The following is a 14,363-nucleotide window of genomic DNA, read 5'->3' as shown; positions in this document are numbered from 1 at the left end:
TAACCATAGTATACGTCTGGAGCATCTGAGGAGGTTGGGGGTGGGGTGGGAGGCACTGCTTTGCAGTAATTCTCTCTGGAAGATTCCATATGGTCTCCCATGGAGACTGCTGATCTTCAAAATCTGAACTTTTGTATGGTGTCCCTCAGGACTCCATATTGTCTCCAATGTTATTTAACATCTGCATAAAACCGTAGGGAAAGGTCATCTGGAGATTTGGTACAGGGTGTTATCAGTATGCTGATGATACCCAAATCTATTTCTCCATGTCAACATCATCAGGAGAAGGCATAACTTCCCTAAATGCCTGCCTGGAGATGGTGATGGAGTGGATGAGGGATAAAAAACTAAGACTGAAACCAGATAAGACGAAGGTACTTATTGTGTGGGGTCAGGCCTCAGGAGACAATTTTGTTCTGCCAGTTCTGGATGGGGTCACACTTCCCCGGCAGGAACAGGTACACAGTCTGGGAGTGCTTTTGTATGCAAACCTCTCCCTGGTTTCCCAGGCTGAGGTGGTGGCCAGAGGCATTTTCTATCAGCTTTGGCTGATATGCCTGCTGCGTCTGTTTCTTGAGATGAACAACCTCAAAATGGTGGTACATATGCTGGTAACCTCTAGGCTAGATTACTGCAATGCGTTCTATGTGGGGCTGCCTTTTTACATAGTCTGGAAACTACAGTTGGTACAGATTGAGGCAGCCAGGTTGGTTTCTGTGTCATTTCAGAGAGACTATACTTCTCCTATATTGGAAGAGCTATACTGGCTGCTGCTAAGTTTTCAGGCAAAATACAAGGTGCTTGTCATAACCTATAAAGTCCTAAACACCTTAGGCCCTGGATATTTAAGAGAACATCTTCTTCACCATGAGCCCTACTGCCAACTGAGATGATCTGTAGAGGTTTGTCTGTAGTGCTATCGGCTCATCTGGTGGCTACTAAGGGATGGGCCTTCTCCATTGCTGCCCCAAGGCTTTGGAATGCGCCCCCTGCTGAAATAAGATCCTCCCCATCTCCGGCAACTTTTAAAAAGGTAGTTAAGACTCATTTGTTTACCCAGGGTTTAAATTAGATTCACAGTTTAACAACTTTTAACATTGTGTTAAATTTTAAATTGTTTTAATGTTTTAATTTGTATTGTGTTTACTCTAAACGACTCAGACATAAGTTTTGGGTGGTATATAAACATGTTAAAATAAAATATAAATAAATAAATATTAGACAGTATCCTATTGTTCAAGGAGTCAAAATTGGTAATAGATCTCATGTGATCTGTCTGTTTGAAGCTGATATGGTTTTATTTTCATCAAATCCAGTATTGGAGCCACCAGTGATTTTAAATCTTCCTTAAAGGTACCAACAGATAGCTTGTTTTAACGATCGGAAGGAACTGTGGTGATCATACCCCATTTGAGAAGAAAACTTTATTTTCAGTGTTCTGCAACTCCATGTTCCATGTCAGGCTCAACCTTAATGAGATTAAGTGTGCTGTGGTGTTTGATCCACTACCCTATGTGTGGGTCTTTATTTCCTCAAATTTGCCAATCACCCTTAAATCTTGTTGTAAACCGCCCAGAGACGTAAGTTTGGGGCGGTATAAAAATATGTTAAATAAATAAATACATACATACATAAATACATACATACATAAATGCAGTCTTTATTATGGTTCCCTGCTTTCAGAGGTGCACCAGGGTAATTTTGGGGTCTGGACCTAGAGACCTTTGCCCATCCCCACCCCCTTCAAGATAAGCATTATCCCCCTACACACACACACACACACACACACACCGTGGCATACACAATATTTTTGACATGTGGGTTCCTGAGGGCCCAATCAGCAGCTGAACTCACAAGTATATTTATGCAAATATGCATTAGCAGAAACATTTGAACACACAACCCGACATATTCCCATCCCACGTGTTCCTGGGAAGGCGCATTCTTGAAACAATCAAACCAGACCTCATAACAGCCCCTGCGCAGCAGCACCACTCTCTCCCTCTCCCCCTCCCCCCCCACACCCACTCCAAGACCTCAACCCACAACATTAAATGAGAACTCAATTTACCAGTTCTCACTCACACACTGGTGGTTTCAGAATGTGTGTGGAGGTAGCAATGGCAACCCACCAAGGGAGGCACACTCTGGTTGCCTGGCTGGCTGCAGTCATGCCTGCTGGGCCAGCAGCAGCACTGCTGCCTCTGGTTGTCACTGGGTGGTTAGGACAGGAGAGTCAGTGCTTCAGTGGGTGCTGCTGTGGGTGCTGAGAACACCCAGCTGGCCTCACTGTAACTGGAACCCTGCCCTGCTCAGTGCTCCCTTGCAGCAGTTCCTCTCCCTCACACTGCACACTGGTTCATGCAATGCATCATGTGTGTGTCACATGCTCACTCACACTGTGCAGGCACTCCTAGCTGGACGGGGGGGGGGAGCAACTCGGGCTGCTCCTGCTCACCCAGCCAGGCCCAGGTGGCCACTACAGGCCATCGGAGGCAGGTGGCCACAGGCTGGCTGCACTCCGCCCTCAGTCAGACCCTGGCCACACACAAAAGGAGATTGGGTGGCGTGGCGACCCCTACCCCCAAGACATTTTAAAGAGAATTAGTGGGGCAGGGGGTGTGGGGGACTGTACCTCCACCCAGAAGTCCAGGGGAAGGGAGTTACTGTCTGCATGCTTTCTATGTTCCTGTGCACAGAGCACACAAAGAAGTGTTGGTTTCCCTCAGGAGACTCTACAATAAAGAGCTTCTCCCCCACAAATCCCACCTACTATAATTATGGGCATTTGTTTAAGGTTACACTGATAAACTGAGAGCAAGCATAGGGCTGGTTCCCAAGAAGAATACTTGTATACTTGCACCCCTTCCTGGTGCCACTCTCTGGCACCTACAAAGAACATACTCACCATGGGGGAGGCATTGGGAGAGCAGACCTTGGTTTTGCAACTATTCAGAAACTTCCAACAACAATCTAGTATTTTATCCCCCAGATAAGGACCACTAAGGGGAATAAAGTTTCAAAGTTGCTTTAAAAAAGCAAAACCAATCCATTGGTTTCTTTCCCAGCTAAGACCCCCAAAGACAAACAATGTTGGATTGATCCAGGAACACTTTTCTCAAGTGATGAAGTGCCTTTCCACAAGCCACCACCACATATCCAGTCAATAAAAAGTCATAGTTTCCCCCCACAATCCACAGTGGATTGGAACCACATTCACTCTCACTCACTCATTCACTCACTCTCTTGGGGGTGGGTGGAGAAGGCAAGTAAGACCAGGCACAGAGACTCCCCACTTCCTCTCTGCTGCTGAAAAAGTGCTGCTGTGCCTTCATACTGGTAGGCAAGCAGACTGGATGCTGTTGTACCTGGGTGGGTCAGGTGTGCCAGGAAGCACACTGTGGGAGCAGGCAGGGCAAATCAAACAAGCAGGAGCCAGAGATCAGTCCAGTAGGGGCAAGCAAGGCAAAGTCAAATAAGCAAGAGATCATGAGCCAAAGACCAGTCCATTAGGAACTGGCAGACAAGCAAAGGATCAGCAGCCAGGGGGAGCAGGAGCACACAACAAAGTTGCTTCAGCAAATGGTGGAGGCAAACTGAAACCTTAAATACAGAGCTGGCAGTGCAGTCCCACCCGAGCCTGAGATGCAGACAGAACACACTCTGCAGCAGAGGACTCCTCGAAACTTGCCTCGTCCTGTGAGTCCTCTCGGTCAGAGTCAGGCTCAGGGGTCACAACCACTTCACCTCCGTGTCTGAAGGGGTCCAGCTCAGGGACATCCTGGGACTCCTCTGTGTCAGACTCAGGGTTCATGACAGCTGCTGACAAGAGCCAGCAGACAGATAGCGAGCTCTGTTGCCACTACACACACACAGCCACCTGACCAACCTGAAGCTGACCGCACACCTGACAACAGCAGAGCTGCGATATGAAGGCAAATGTCTAAAGCTAAAAAAAAACCTGGGGGGGGGGGATGCAACTTCCATTTCTGGCACTGTACTCTCCCACAGCTGGGATGCCTGTGCATGTGCAGTCAAAATTAAGAGTGGTGCACATTTGCAGTCGGGACCTGGCACTCAGGCCATGATACTGCCACTAGTTGGTCAGAAGTGATGTGGGCAGGATGAGGGGACAGCTGGAGGTGAGCAGGTGCTGTAGTCACTCTTGAACTATCAGCAGCCTGCCGAGAGAGATGGTGACAGCATGTTCCCCCCAACAATCACTACTTGAGGTGGCCTCATCACACCACATGAGCAGGCCCAGGGGAGTAGCTAGGGGAGAGGGGGCCTGTGTTTGCCCTTCTCCCCAGCAGCCACAAAGAGTAGAAGAGATAATGAAGAAAATAGGGAAGGGTGGAACTGGGGGGGCCTCTCTGGAGCTGGGGGTCCTGTGTTCTTTGAACCCATTCACTCAATTATAGCTACACCTGTGAGCAGGCCAATCCTGACACTGGCCCAATAGCACAGATGTGACCTAAATGAGCCCGAAGTCAATTCAGTCTGCCGATCACAGAAATCTCCCATAAGTAAGTGCATTCAATAGTGGAGTCATATTTTGTCTTGCAGTTGAGCCAATGCACTCATTCCTAGTTGCCAATGCAACAGCAATAGTGCTGAGGCATGCAAAGCTTGGTGGCATTTTAAAGATGTGAAATGGGAAGAGTTTCAAAGCTAAACACACAACATACATTTTTCTTCTGTACTAATAGCACAAGCTCAGAGTGCTTTGGGGTCAAGTAAACAAACTTTGAAAACTGTTTGTCAGTCCAAATGAAAAATGGGATTTATGTAATACCATTTGCCAAAGAAACTACTACAAAGCTTGGCTCCATTGTGTGGTTACAATGAGCATTGCTTTCCATCATACTATTTTATAAGAGCAGATACATAGTCAGTCATACAAATACATTCTGCCCATGGTTTATTTATGGCTTATACATAATTGCCTCAGCTCAGTGACCTCTTTCAATTTTTTCTGTAATGCATGGAGCTCCCCCATCTGCCCAGAGCAGTTTAATTAACATTAAGGAGATTGTTAAGCTGCTAAAGGGATTGTGGATTTTGATCAGAGCCAGCTAAAGAGACAGATATTTCCATTATTATTCTAGCCAAATGGAAAAGTTTTATTAAAGTGTACCTTTCTCCCAAGTTCATCATCCCCCCACCCCGGCCCACAATACAACCTACATCATCAGATCAACTAGCATTTCCTGTGCTGAGTTTGGATCATAATCTAAAAGGCTGGCATTTACTATTGTGAAAGAAGCAAATATCTCAGTGCTTTTCAGCAGAATTCTGATTCATAAATTGTCACAGCTAAAAAAGAATGGTAAAATTATATGCTTGAGCACCCACCACTGCCAAACCATTCACTCACATCAGTGTTGCATCTTACCCTTACTGTAAAGCTAATATGCAGTTTATTTCTGCCTCTGTCAGAGGCTAGCACAAGGGCAGCCGTTTCCTCAATAATCCAGAGACTCTAACATCTTGATTCGATGTCATCCTTCAGCTCCTGCAAAGCAACCAGAAGCTTAAGCCATGACAACTGAAGTGGCATCTTTTACCAGACAAAACTGGCACACCTCTGACCCAGAAGCATATGAAGCCACCTTATACTCATTCAAACCACTGGTCCATCTAGATCTGGATTTGCCTAGTGTAGACCCTATACTGACTGACAGCAGCCCTCCCAGATTGCAGACAGCACAGCCTTTTTTCCAGCCCTGCCATACTTTCTGAATGCAAAGCAGGTGTGCTCTACCTTTGAGCTATAGCCCTTCCCCAAACAATTCCATCTGAGCTATTTTTTGCTGTTATATGAGGAGCTGTCATAGGGTACACTAAGGCATCCTGTGACAGGTGACTGCATTGGAATGTAGTGTGCACGTTATGGATGTTTTACACTGTGAATGTGGAGGTATATGTGCTGTGCTGCAACGTCTGCCTTTCACAAGAGGCATGTTGGTCTCATTTTGCAGGGCACTTTGTGAGAGACTGTGCATGTGACCTGGGCTCCTAGCCACAGCTGTGCAAGCAAACCAGACAGACAGCCCAAAGCAAGTTGTCACTCAGTCAAGTGACAACTTGCCATCCCATTCCAAGCTATACCCTTAGGCAGCCTGTCTGAGAGGAAGGCACAGAATACTAGATCTGAGGGCACACCCAAGCAAGTTTCTGGCAGATACGAATAATTCATAAAAGAAAGGCACACTGTACGTGGTGTATCATCATGATGTATCATTAAAAGGGGGTTTCTTTTAGAGAAAAGAACACTGCATATACTCAAAGGAACTTAATTTAAGGCACCAGAACTTTGAAAACAAAAGGTGGTGACCTTATTTACTGCAGCATTTCTGGCATAGACTAGATGATAGTCCATTGCCTCTGAAGAGAGAAAGAAGAGGCTTTAGAGGCCATACGCACCACCAATGGGTGGTGACCCTCTGAATGGAACATCTGCAGGGGAAGAGGAGGGGTGAGGTCCCTCATATCTACACAACAGCCTTAGAAACCCAGCCAAAGCTACTAATCTGAGTCTTCTGCTCTCTGGATCATCTCGGAGAGACCATATTACTCCTGTGTTTAAAGAGTACACTGGCTGCCAATAAGTTTCTGGGCGAAATATAAGATGCTGGTAATTACCTATAAAGCCCTAAACAGCTTAGGCCCTGGGTTTTTAAGAGATTGTCTTCTTCACCATGAGCCCCATCACCTGCTGAGATCTTCTGGAGAGGTGCATCTACAGTTGCCACCAGCTCATCTGGTGGCCTTCTCTGTTGCTGCCCCTGGACTTTAGAATGTGCTGCCTGTTGAGATAAGAGCCTCCTCATCCCTGGCAACTTTTTAAAAAGGCACTGAAGACATATTTGTTCACTCAGGCTTTTAATTAGATTTATAGTTTTAATACTTTTAATGTTGGGTTTTAAATTATTTTAATGTTTGTTTATATGATTTTAATTGCAAACCGCCCAGAGACACAAGTTTTGGGTGGTATAGAAGTATAGCAAGTGAGTGAGTGAATGGGCCCCTGCTACTACTGGAGTTGCAAGGAGCTCAGCAATGCTGGCAGAGGCTGGAATTCTCAACACAGATTAGTTTTTGAGCCTTGGGAATCAAATGTGTGCGTATTACCCCCTCCCTCTTCAGAATCACCTCAGGACTATAGAAATGTAGGCAGCAATAAATATGCCTTGAGGTTGCCATTGATAGACATGCTCACTTTATAGCCTATATATCTCCTGCTTCCAGCACTACCCAGAAGTCCAGTGGATTTAAGCTGACTATGGCTTTGATCCTTGTCAGGATCAAGCCCTCTTAAATGACACTGGGAGGCTATGACAGTGCCAAAAAGAAAAACCCTTCATCTACAAGCTGAATTTTGGTGCTGCAATAGTTCTCATTGGTGGATTGGATGGCAGCTCCTCTCCACTCTCCCAATGTACTGTCCCTAACCCCTGTCCCCACATGTACCTGTGGGGGCAAAATGTCTGAGTACTACCTGACTGTGTGCTTTACAAGACTAAAGCAATAAATCAACAGAACAGGCGACACTGAGATGTTCTGTCTCCACCTGTACACGTGGGGGAAGCACACCAGGTGGAAGGGAAGCAGCTGCACTGACTTGTTGCTTCTTTCCACATGATGGGCTTTGTATGCTATTATCATCCAGTTCAGCCCTTTGCCCATCTCTCGGTCTGTTCCTTATGAGTGGAACCTCACTTACCAAACCTGGCCTAGAGCCTGCTGGATAAATCCACTGTTGGCTTCAAATTCTAGCCCATACAATTTGTTGCTACTCCTGATGCAAAGATGGCAAAGACCTCAACAACAGAATCAGTAAGATGGAACCCCAACGCATCAAATACAGCTGCCCCTTTCTCTACCATGAAAAAGCAAAGAACAGAATTGGGCTGAAAATCTGTTTAGATTATGATAATCAGAAACTTAGTATTTCAGAGTGAACATCTGGGCTGACAAAACAACAACAACAACCCACCACAATTCAGTTAATGCTGATATTTAATCAACTTTTTAGCTCAGTTAGCCTTGGCTTTAATTTAGTCATATTTAATCATGGTAGATTTTTCAGATTTCCTCTGCTGAAATATTCAAATGATTAATTAGTTCTCTGCACTGAAGAAAGGGGCTCCTGTTATAAATGTCTCCTCTTAAAAAACAAACCTAATTAACAGAGTCTTGTGAATTAATTTGTTCCTGCTGGAAAATTAAGAATATAATATATCTGATTCAGGCTGGGTGATTACAGTAGGGGTGTGCCAAACCGGTCCGCGATCAAACTGATCCTCAGCGAACTGGACCAGATCACAGACCAGACCAGATGCAGCGAAAGGGGTCCAATCCGTGACTGAACCTGACCGAACCCGGTTCATCTGTGGACTGGTTCGCCAGTTTAAGCGCTTGCTTCCAGAGGTAATAAAAGGCAGCAGGGGAGCAGAGAGAGGGAGGAGCCTTTAAAACTGAAAGAGAAGGCGCTTACTGGCAGGCCTGAGCAGCGCTCCTACAACCCTCTTAGCAGTGCATGCGCAGAGGCCTTCTGCATACCGCTGCCACGGAGAGGGTGGGGGCATGCCATGCAGGCCTGCCAGTAAGCACCTTCTCTTTCAGTTTTAAAGGTGCCTCTCTCACACTGTTCTCCCATCACCTTTTACTACCTTTGGAAGCAAAGGGTTAATCCTCACTAGATTTTTCTTCACCGGTGCTCAAACTGACAAACTGATTTGAGCCAGTTTGGTCAGATGGACTGTCCCAGCTGAATGAGTATGCGGACCACAGTCTGGTCCAAATTCTGACCAAACTGCACAAACCAGTTCCACCCCCTGCCCTAGATCACAGCATTTCTTTTGTAGAAAGGAATGCTAAATTAGCTATAAAATTCAGTTTAACAAATCCGTTTACCATCGATATTTCCCCACTGTCTCCTTAATCCTTACAAAAGCTGTTCAACTTTTTGGCAAACACACTAGTGAACTGCGGATTGTTATGATGGATGGTGGTGAAAGATTTGACTATAACACTCCATTGCAAGATGCCTAATAGTGAGTGGTTTTAGTCTCCATGGTTGGACATGGAAATCATTGGGCCAATGGGTTCAAAGAACCCGGGCCGTGCTCAGTCAGGGGCCGTGCCTCGCAGCCCCAACACACCTCTGGCATCTGACGTCAGATGCAGGGGTGCAGGTTTAGCTCCCGAATGAGGGCCACGCAGCCCCTTCGGGAGCTAAGCTAAGGCTGGCACTGCATTCGCAGCGCAGCCGGGAGTGGCTCTTCCCTGCTAGGGAAGAGCCGCTCCTGGCTGCACTGTGAACGCAGCGCCAGCCTAAGTAGCTCCTGAAGGGGCTGTGCGCTCCCCACTCAGGAGCTAAACCTGCACCCCCACATCTGACGTCAGATGCGGGGGGCATGTCGGGGCCGCAAGGCCCTTCAGGAGTTAAAAGGTTGGCACTGACTTCCCTGCAGGGAAGAGCCGCTCCTTGCTGCACTGCAAAAGCAGCGCCAGCCTTAGTTTAGCTTTCAAAGGGGCCATGCGGCCCCTTCTGGAGTTAAACTCCAACTTCCGAACGGAGCCTCAAGGCTCCGTTCGGGAGCCAAACCACGCCCCCTGTGTCTGACATCAGGCGCAGGGGGTGGGGTCAGTGGGGCTGACCCCACCCCCTGCACACCGCACACAGGCCACCGGCGGTCAGGTTCCACCAGTGTATACCCTCCTTGTAAGTGTCCCCACATGCAGCACTTTTACTTTTCCCCAGCAGTGGAAAATTAAATGGTGGCAAACTTACTGCTAGCGGTACCCGGAATGCTCTGTGGGGTGGAGGCGCCCAACCTGGCATCCCACAGGGAGGTTGCCCTGTCCTTGCTGCTCAGTTGGCCTCCATGCATGCAGTGCTCTTGTACAACTGCACAAACATGACATTCCACCACATGTGCAATGCTGTGCAGTATGTCAGCCACTGCATCGTATGTCAATAAATTACTGAAATCACTCTTTATCATTAGTCTTAGTGCCTTGGATGAAAAGGATCGATCTAATCATTTTAAATACTGAACCATACATTGAATCCCCCTCCTCCTCCATGAGTTGGACCTGGGGCAATTGTCCCCCTTGCAAGTCAGCATCACTGGATTCCTTCCTACTCAGGACTGCTGAAAGGGCACTACAGGAGAAGGCTCAACCTCATGCATATTTGCATGGAAGTAAACTTACTGAAATTAATAGAACTTAATCTTGTGAAAAGAAACATAGGTCCAGCATGCCTCTCAAGTAATTTGTGTGTCCACATGTAGGAACATAGGCAGCTGTCTTCTAGGAGTCAGACCATTGGTCCATCTCAGTATTGTCTACCCAGACTGGCAGCGGCTTCTCCATGGTTACAGGTAGGCAGGAGTCTATCTCAGCCCTATTTGGAGATGCCAGGAAGGGAACTTGGAATCTTCTGCATGCAAGCATCCGGGTTCTCTTCCCAAAGTGGCCCATTCCCTAAGAGGGATATCTTACAGCAGGGATCCTCAGTGTTGGGTCCCCAGATGTTATTGGACTTCAACTCCCATAATCCCCAACCACAGTGGCCCTTGGTTGGGGATTATGGGAGTTGAAGTCCAATAACATCTGGGGACCCAATACTGAGAATCCCTGTCTTACAGGGCTCACATGTAGTCTCCCATTCAGACCCTGCTTAGCAAAGGGGACAATTCATGTTTGCTATAACAAGAGCATCTCTCCTATGACTGGAGGAGAGGAAAAATAGCTGGGTAGCCAGGCACAATATCTGGGAGACCAGGCGCAGGAGATCCCAGATGCCTCCTTTGAGTGGGAAACTCAGTCATATCTCACTCACTCAAACACATGTCTGTATAACCAGTGGAATGAGGCTGGGCAAGGGGGAGGGGTTTTGAATAAAAGGTACAACAAGAAAACTGCTGCATCACCAGAGCCAAATGTACAGTATTATTTTCAAACTATACATCTCAATACTGGCTGATGAACTGGGCAGCAAGCCACATATCCAAAAGGGATGCAGGCTCACTTCTTCCATGCCAGCCAAGAGCCAAAGTTTGAGGCTGTTCTGTGCTCCTGAAGCTTTCCATCATCACTACTGCATCGCTACTGCCATTATTCCCAAAGCAATGCCGTATAGCTTCAGAGGCACCGAACAGCACCACCTTTGGAAGCTGCATGGACAGGCTCTTGGCAGGCACAGAAGCAATGAGCCCACATCTCTCTTGGTTGCACAGTATGTCAGCCACCACTTTTAAAAATACTTTGGGAAGGGATCTCATGTCTGACATGAACAACAACCATCTACATATGCCAAGTGCCACTGCTGAGACAGGGAACCATGACAAATGGCCCTGGTCACATATCCCTTGAGGCTAAGCAGGTCAATAACTGTCGTGCATTGCCCAACAGACACCTGATAAAGTCAGTTGTACTTCCCAAATAGCCATTGCTGAGATCTTCCTGATCCATGGCATTTCATAAGGCATGGTTGTTCTGAGGTGTGAGTTTCAGTTGCAGTGTGAGAGATTCAGAGGCATCCCAATTTCATGCATAGTGACACAAAAATAATCCCGATTGATTTCAAGAGAAGTCAAGATGGGAAGCTGCTGGAAACCTCCCTCCTCTCCCTGCTCTCCCTACAAAGGCTTGTAAGGGCCATATCCTACTGTTTGAAGCCTTTGCAAGATGGTGGGGAGAGGAGTTTATGCAGTGGTCTGCCAAGATTCCAATCAATTTTCAATTGGTCTGTAAAAAATGGTTTGAGAATCTCTATGCTAGATCATGTGGGAGGAGCTTGTCACTGTAGCTCCTCCCCCACAGCAGCATTACTCTAGTTTTTAGGAAAGGCAATGGCAGCATGAGAAAGAGCTACAACATGGAGTCTTGCCATGCATCTTGGTGCTCCTCGTGTGGGAAGAAGTTGCACTGGTCCATTTCTCACACCACCAACAAAACCTAAGTTGGGGCCTAGAGAATGAACTTGAGGATGAATGCAACTCAGACTGTGACAAGACCTGGAATGTCATATGAATTATGAATGCCAATAAAAAATGAACTATTTCTGTCCATTTCCTTCCTTCCTTCTCAAAAAATAACCTTCCTCTCTATTTTTAGACACTGTTAATAGTGAACAGAAAGAATGATGGATCAGTGTGTGTAAAAATATTTTATGACAATGTTTCAAGACATAAATGAACAATTACTCGTGGAGCCTATTTTTTGTTGAAGGGGAACATTTCTGAAAGGTTTTGAGACACAGAAATAAAGAGAACTATTGTAGGACATTTGAAAATCCATTTTACAGTGCAATCCTATACATGTCTTAGAAGTATTTCCCCACTGTGTCCAGTGCAGCTCACTGTCACAGAACAGTCCATAATTAGTAACAGAGGAGAAGAAGTTGCAGGATGGTCTGCCACATCATTTATCACCTCTTGAGGACATCTTTGGAGCTCCAAAACATTCAAAATGAGTTTTCAAAATTGCCCCTGACTGAGCCTTTGAGCCCCAAACTGACAGTTGCAAAAGCAAAATGCACATTATGGCTGAAAGTCCTGCATACATTTACTTGGAATAGACCCCAATGAACACAGTGGGACTAACTTCTGAGTAAACATGCTTAGGATTGAAAAGAAATTACATGAGATATTTTGCTGAAGTCTTCACAAGAAGCTTCCTGTTATTGTGCTGCCGGATTCTTAAAAGCCAGATGCACTGATGCAGTTAGAATTAGCTGCTCTTCTTCTTCAAAAACATGTCCAGATGAAACCCTAGAAATCCTCACGTTTGCACTCACCCACAGCACCTCAAACAGATGTGGTGTGTGTATGTGTGTATATGTCCAAGCCAGATATCTGCTGCATAATTTGTACCTGGAACAGCTTGCACTTTCCACACCTCATTGTGCAGCTTGTGCCAAATTATCTACTCTCTACTTCCAGGCTTCTTAATTAGTACTTCATTAAATGGATACTGACATTCACACAATAACCCTCCTGTACGCATTTAAGTACATGTTACATGCATGAAGCAACACCTTGAGCCCAAGCCCAAGCCACGCAGGGCAACTTGAATCCAGTCCGGATTTGAGCCAAACCAGTTCCGTGCACATCCCTAACATTTTTTTTTACAGCCAGAGAACAGAAAAGCTGATGAATTTCTCTTTTCCCATCAGAAGCACCACCAAAAGAGAAGAAACCTATCTCATCAGACAATTAGGTAATTACTGTGCGTTCTATAAATTCAGGATAATCACTTCCATTGTATAGCCATACTTGTAATATCTTAAATATTTATGACACTTTTATAATTATACTCATTTACTTGTTTTAAGCAGGAGACCTACTGCTGCAGAATATAATTTTATTTCCATAGCATAAATTGCTTGGGAAAACTCATCCTTTAATCTCTTGAAATGGGCTGGGTGAGCCTATGAGGTGAGGAGAACCAAAAGGTTATTATTCAGCAATAGAGAACATGCCTTCCATGCAGAAGGTCCTAAGTTCAGTCCCTGGTATCCTCAAATAGGGCTGCAAAAGACCCCTGACTGAACTCTAGAGCTGCTGCCAGACAATGCTCAGTTATGAACCCACTATCTGACTCAATATAAATGCTCTTCATATGTTCATCTAAAGAAGCATTGGAAGCATGGGTTAAATGAGTCAGAAGAAAAGGAAGCAATGCAAAACAAGGCAACCTGCCAGGGATGGGACTATAGCTCAGTGGCAAAGTATCTATTTTGTGTGCAGAAGATCCAAGGTTCAGTCCCCTGGCATCTCCAGGCAGAGCTGGAAAAGGATCCTGTCCGAATCCTTGGAGAGCTTATTACGAGTGGCTACGCTAGATGGACCAATGGCCTGCTTAGTATAAAGCACTTTCCTGTGTAACTATGGTCCCACTACACCAGAGAGTAGCATGCCTAGTAAAGTCAACATAACAACAATAGCTGTACAAACAAAAGCTAATAGAAACATCTATCAATGCTTTGACAGCGTTCCTTTTGATGTACTACACCAATCATGGTGTTCTGCATCAATACCAGTCCATTAGCCCTGCATGTAAGACACCAGTCAATGCAAGTGATGACCAAACAACTCCATGACATCATTCAAGGCAGTGCCTATGCCTCTTCCACACAATGCACAGCCAGCCAGTCAGGAAGAGTCCACCGATCCTCCTCTGCAGTATATGATGCAACAGATAGGAGACCTCCTCTCAGAATCTCAACCCCAGGGGGTTGAGTCCTGCTATGGGAACAATGCCCTTATGTAAACAAGAGCATGTTTGTATTGCTGTCTCCAGGGTGGGGGACAATCATTTTTCATAGGAGTGGGTGGGCACATGCC

The 14,363-nt window shown here is 46.0% G+C and overlaps 1 long non-coding RNA gene across 2 annotated transcripts in view; it reads right to left on the bottom strand.

Annotated features, from left to right (window-relative positions):
* LOC128349172 (uncharacterized) overlaps nt 1–14,363 on the bottom strand; it is a 30,752-nt gene that overhangs the window by 14,177 nt on the left and 2,212 nt on the right. The window contains exon 3 of one of the 2 annotated variants that reach the window (XR_008318601.1): nt 5,241–5,515. The exons of the other annotated variant lie outside the window; for it this stretch is intronic. This is a non-coding gene — a long non-coding RNA (uncharacterized LOC128349172). Of the gene's footprint in view, nt 1–5,240; nt 5,516–14,363 lie in introns of those variants that run through there. 2 annotated transcript variants of the gene reach the window in all.

The sequence above is a fragment of the Hemicordylus capensis genome, chromosome 3 (genome assembly GCF_027244095.1).
Source record: "Hemicordylus capensis ecotype Gifberg chromosome 3, rHemCap1.1.pri, whole genome shotgun sequence".
Lineage (NCBI taxonomy): Eukaryota > Metazoa > Chordata > Lepidosauria > Squamata > Cordylidae > Hemicordylus > Hemicordylus capensis.
This window is presented reverse-complemented; position numbering and strand designations above follow the sequence as displayed.